Source organism: Styela clava, chromosome 11, assembly GCF_964204865.1.
Source record: "Styela clava chromosome 11, kaStyClav1.hap1.2, whole genome shotgun sequence".
Lineage (NCBI taxonomy): Eukaryota > Metazoa > Chordata > Ascidiacea > Stolidobranchia > Styelidae > Styela > Styela clava.
This window is the reverse complement of record NC_135260.1, coordinates 18065001-18070000: the sequence shown is the minus strand read 5'-3', so window position 1 is coordinate 18070000 and position 5000 is coordinate 18065001. Positions and strand designations below refer to the sequence as shown.

General features: G+C 54.9%; 1 non-coding gene across 1 annotated transcript in view; it reads left to right on the top strand.

Annotated features, from left to right (window-relative positions):
* The first annotated feature begins 4160 nt into the window (after nt 1-4160).
* Nucleotides 4161-5000, top strand: part of LOC144430264 (small subunit ribosomal RNA) — a 1810-nt gene continuing 970 nt past the window's right edge. Inside the window, exon 1 of the ribosomal RNA XR_013479419.1 lies at nt 4161-5000. This exon is cut by the window's right edge and continues 970 nt beyond it. This is a non-coding gene — a ribosomal RNA (small subunit ribosomal RNA).

Sequence of the window (5000 nt, the reverse complement as noted above, 5' to 3'; positions counted from 1 at the left end):
TGCAAGCATACTAACCTAACCCTAGGTAAGGCATGTTAGAGCGAAAAACAGTAAACTCGAATGAGCCAAAAAAGAGCGGCGTGCGGGGCCGGTCGGAGCGCACACATCTCTCGGTGGTTTGCGGGCGAGAGAGTGCTGCGTCGCCGGCATCGGCGTCGAAAGAAGCCGAGCCGAAAAAAGTTAAAGTACAAACGTGCAAGCATACTAACCTAACCCTAGGTAAGGCATGTTAGAGCGAAAGACAGTAAACTCGAATGAGCCAAGAAAGAGCGGCGTGCGGGGCCGGTCGGAGCGCACACATCTCTCGATGGCTGGCGGGCGAGAGAGTGCTGCGTCGCCGGCATCGGCGTCGAAAGAAGCCGAGCCGAAAAAAGTTAAAGTACAAACGTGCAAGCATACTAACCTAACCCTAGGTAAGGCATGTTAGAGCGAAAGACAGTAAACTCGAATGAGCCAAGAAAGAGCGGCGTGCGGGGCCGGTCGGAGCGCACACATCTCTCGGTGGCTGGCGGGCGAGAGAGTGCTGCGTCGCCGGCATCGGCGTCGAAAGAAGCAGAGCCGAAAAAAGTTAAAGTACAAACGTGCAAGCATACTAACCTAACCCTAGGTAAGGCATGTTAGAGCGAAAGACAGTAAACTCGAATGAGCCAAGAAAGAGCGGCGTGCGGGGCCGGTCGGAGCGCACACATCTCTCGGTGGCTGGCGGGCGAGAGAGTGCTGCGTCGCCGGCATCGGCGTCGAAAGAAGCCGAGCCGAAAAAAGTTAAAGTACAAACGTGCAAGCATACTAACCTAACCCTAGGTAAGGCATGTTAGAGCGAAAGACAGTAAACTCGAATGAGCCAAGAAAGAGCGGCGTGCGGGGCCGGTCGGAGCGCACACATCTCTCGGTGGCTGGCGGGCGAGAGAGTGCTGCGTCGCCGGCATCGGCGTCGAAAGAAGCCGAGTCGAAAAAAGTTAAAGTACAAACGTGCAAGCATACTAACCTAACCCTAGGTAAGGCATGTCAGAGCGAAAGACAGTAAACTCGAATGAGCCAAGAAAGAGCGGTGCGGGGCCGGTCGGAGCGCACCCTTTTCTCGGTGGCTGGCGGGCGAGAGAGTGCTGCGTCGCCGGCATCGGCGTCGAAAGAAGCCGAGCCGAAAAAAGTTAAAGTACAAACGTGCAAGCATACTAACCTAACCCTAGGTAAGGCATGTCAGAGCGAAAGACAGTAAACTCGAATGAGCCAAGAAAGAGCCGGTCGGCCGGTCGGGGCGCACCCTTTTCTCGGTGGCTGGCGGGCGAGAGAGTGCTGCGTCGCCGGCATCGGCGTCGAAAGAAGCCGAGCCGAAAAAAGTTAAAAGTACAAACGTGCAAGCATACTAACCTAACCCTAGGTAAGGCATGTCAGAGCGAAAGACAGTAAACTCGAATGAGCCAAGAAAGAACGGTGCGGGGCCGGTCGGAGCGCACCCTTTTCTCGGTGGCTGGCGAGCTAGAGAGTGCTGCGTCGCCGGCATCGGCGTCGAAAGAAGCCGAGCCGAAAAAAGTTAAAGTACAAACGTGCAAGCATACTAACCTAACCCTAGGTAAGGCATGTTAGAGCGAAAGACAGTAAACTCGAATGAGCCAAGAAAGAGCGGCGTGCGGGGCCGGTCGGAGCGCACACATCTCTCGGTGCCTGGCGGGCGAGAGAGTGCTGCGTCGCCGGCATCGGCGTCGAAAGAAGCCGAGCCGAAAAAAGTTAAAGTACAAACGTGCAAGCATACTAACCTAACCCTAGGTAAGGCATGTTAGAGCGAAAGACAGTAAACTCGAATGAGCCAAGAAAGAGCGGCGTGCGGGGCCGGTCGGAGCGCACACATCTCTCGATGACTGGCGGGCGAGAGAGTGCTGCGTCGCCGGCATCGGCGTCGAAAGAAGCCGAGCCGAAAAAAGTTAAAGTACAAACGTGCAAGCATACTAACCTAACCCTAGGTAAGGCATGTTAGAGCGAAAGAAAGTAAACTCGAATGAGCCAAGAAAGAGCGGCGTGCGGGGCCGGTCGGAGCGCACACATCTCTCGGTGGCTGGCGGGCGAGAGAGTGCTGCGTCGCCGGCATCGGCGTCGAAAGAAGCAGAGCCGAAAAAAGTTAAAGTACAAACGTGCAAGCATACTAACCTAACCCTAGGTAAGGCATGTTAGAGCGAAAGACAGTAAACTCGAATGAGCCAAGAAAGAGCGGCGTGCGGGGCCGGTCGGAGCGCACACATCTCTCGGTGCCTGGCGGGCGAGAGAGTGCTGCGTCGCCGGCATCGGCGTCGAAAGAAGCCGAGCCGAAAAAAGTTAAAGTACAAACGTGCAAGCATACTAACCTAACCCTAGGTAAGGCATGTTAGAGCGAAAAACAGTAAACTCGAATGAGCCAAGAAAGAGCGGCGTGCGGGGCCGGTCGGAGCGCACACATCTCTCGGTGGTTTGCGGGCGAGAGAGTGCTGCGTCGCCGGCATCGGCGTCGAAAGAAGCAGAGCCGAAAAAAGTTAAAGTACAAACGTGCAAGCATACTAACTTAACCCTAGGTAAGGCATGTTACAACTTTTCTCGGTGGCTGGCGGGCGAGAGAGTGCTGCGTCGCCGGCATCGGCGTCGAAAGAAGCCGAGCCGAAAAAAGTTAAAGTACAAACGTGCAAGCATACTAACCTAACCCTAGGTAAGGCATGTCAGAGCGAAAGACAGTAAACTCGAATGAGCCAAGAAAGAACGGTGCGGGGCCGGTCGGAGCGCACCCTTTTCTCGGTGGCTGGCGGGCGAGAGAGTGCTGCGTCGCCGGCATCGGCGTCGAAAGAAGCCGAGCCGAAAAAAGTTAAAGTACAAACGTGCAAGCATACTAACCTAACCCTAGGTAAGGCATGTTAGAGCGAAAAACAGTAAACTCGAATGAGCCAAGAAAGAGCGGCGTGCGGGGCCGGTCGGAGCGCACACATCTCTCGGTGGCTGGCGGGCGAGAGAGTGCTGCGTCGCCGGCATCGGCGTCGAAAGAAGCAGAGCCGAAAAAAGTTAAAGTACAAACGTGCAAGCATACTAACCTAACCCTAGGTAAGGCATGTTAGAGCGAAAGACAGTAAACTCGAATGAGCCAAGAAAGAGCGGCGTGCGGGGCCGGTCGGAGCGCACACATCTCTCGGTGGCTGGCGGGCGAGAGAGTGCTGCGTCGCCGGCATCGGCGTCGAAAGAAGCAGAGCCGAAAAAAGTTAAAGTACAAACGTGCAAGCATACTAACCTAACCCTAGGTAAGGCATGTCAGAGCGAAAGACAGTAAACTCGAATGAGCCAAGAAAGAGCGGTGCGGGGCCGGTCGGAGCGCACCCTTTTCTCGGTGGCTGGCGGGCGAGAGAGTGCTGCGTCGCCGGCATCGGCGTCAAAAGAAGCCGAGCCGAAAAAAGTTAAAGTACAAACGTGCAAGCATACTAACCTAACCCTAGGTAAGGCATGTCAGAGCGAAAGACAGTAAACTCGAATGAGCCAAGAAAGAGCGGTGCGGGGCCGGTCGGAGCGCACCCTTTTCTCGGTGGCTGGCGGGCGAGAGAGTGCTGCGTCGCCGGCATCGGCGTCGAAAGAAGCCGAGCCGAAAAAAGTTAAAGTACAAACGTACAAGCATACTAACCTAACCCTAGGTAAGGCATGTCAGAGCGAAAGACAGTAAACTCGAATGAGCCAAGAAAGAGCGGTGCGGGGCCGGTCGGAGCGCACCCTTTTCTCGGTGGCTGGCGGGCGAGAGAGTGCTGCGTCGCCGGCATCGGCGTCGAAAGAAGCCGAGCCGAAAAAAGTTAAAGTACAAACGCGATGCTAATGAGCGAGCCGTTGTCTCGACTAATATGTAGGAGGCGTTCGATCGAGCGTCTGGCTTGAGCGCTTGTCGGCCTAGCCGAACGGTCGCATTGTTATGCCCGGGTTTTAGGCACCGCTGCAGGCGGCCGGCAGAGCTCTTGTTTGTGCGAAACTGAATGGATCGAGCCCGAGAGAGGGCGAGCAAAGAAAAAACGCAAATCGCTCCGCCTGGCACTGCCGGCGAGAGCGTGGACGTCGCGGCCAGCGACTGTCGAAGCTGAGTACGGCCGCAGGCGATCGCCTCGGTCTTAAACGAATGCGACGAGCACGCGCCGGGCGGCCCAGCAAGGGCCGAGCGCAGCTGTCGCAGCTATCTGGTTGATCCTGCCAGTAGTGATATGCTTGTCTCAAAGATTAAGCCATGCAGGTGCAAGTACGAGTTCTAGTAAAGCGAAACTGCGAATGGCTCATTAAATCAGTCTTGGTTTATTTGGTCTCGTAAGCGAAGTGGATAACTGTGGTAATTCTAGAGCTAATACATGCATTAAGCGCCGACTTCGGGAGGCGCGCTTTTATCAGATCAAAACCGACCGGGTTCGTCCTGTGACGTTTGATGACTCTGGATAACCACGCGGATCGTACGGTCTCTGCACCGACGACGTATCATTCAAGTGTCTGCCCTATCAACTGTCGAAGGTACGCTACGTGCCTACCTTTGTGATAACGGGTAACGGGGAATCAGGGTTCGATTCCGGAGAGGGAGCCTGAGAAACGGCTACCACATCCAAGGAAGGCAGCAGGCGCGCAAATTACCCATTCCCGACACGGGGAGGTAGTGACGAGAAATAACAATACAGGACTCTAACGAGGCCCTGTAATTGGAATGAGTACATCCTAAAACTCTTAACGAGTATCCATTGGAGGGCAAGTCTGGTGCCAGCAGCCGCGGTAATTCCAGCTCCAACAGTGTATGCTAAAGTTGTTGCGGTTGAAAAGCTCGTAGTTGGATTTTGGGCGAGCGCCGCCGGTCCGTCGCAAGGCGTGTCACTGGTTGCGTTCGCCTCACCTTCGGTTCTCCGTCGGTGCTCTTTACTGAGTGTCGGCGGTGGCCGATAAGTTTACTTTGAAAAAATTAGAGTGTTCAAAGCAGGCTGTTCGCCTGCATAGTGTTGCATGGAATAATGGAATAGGACCTCGGTTCTATTTTGTTG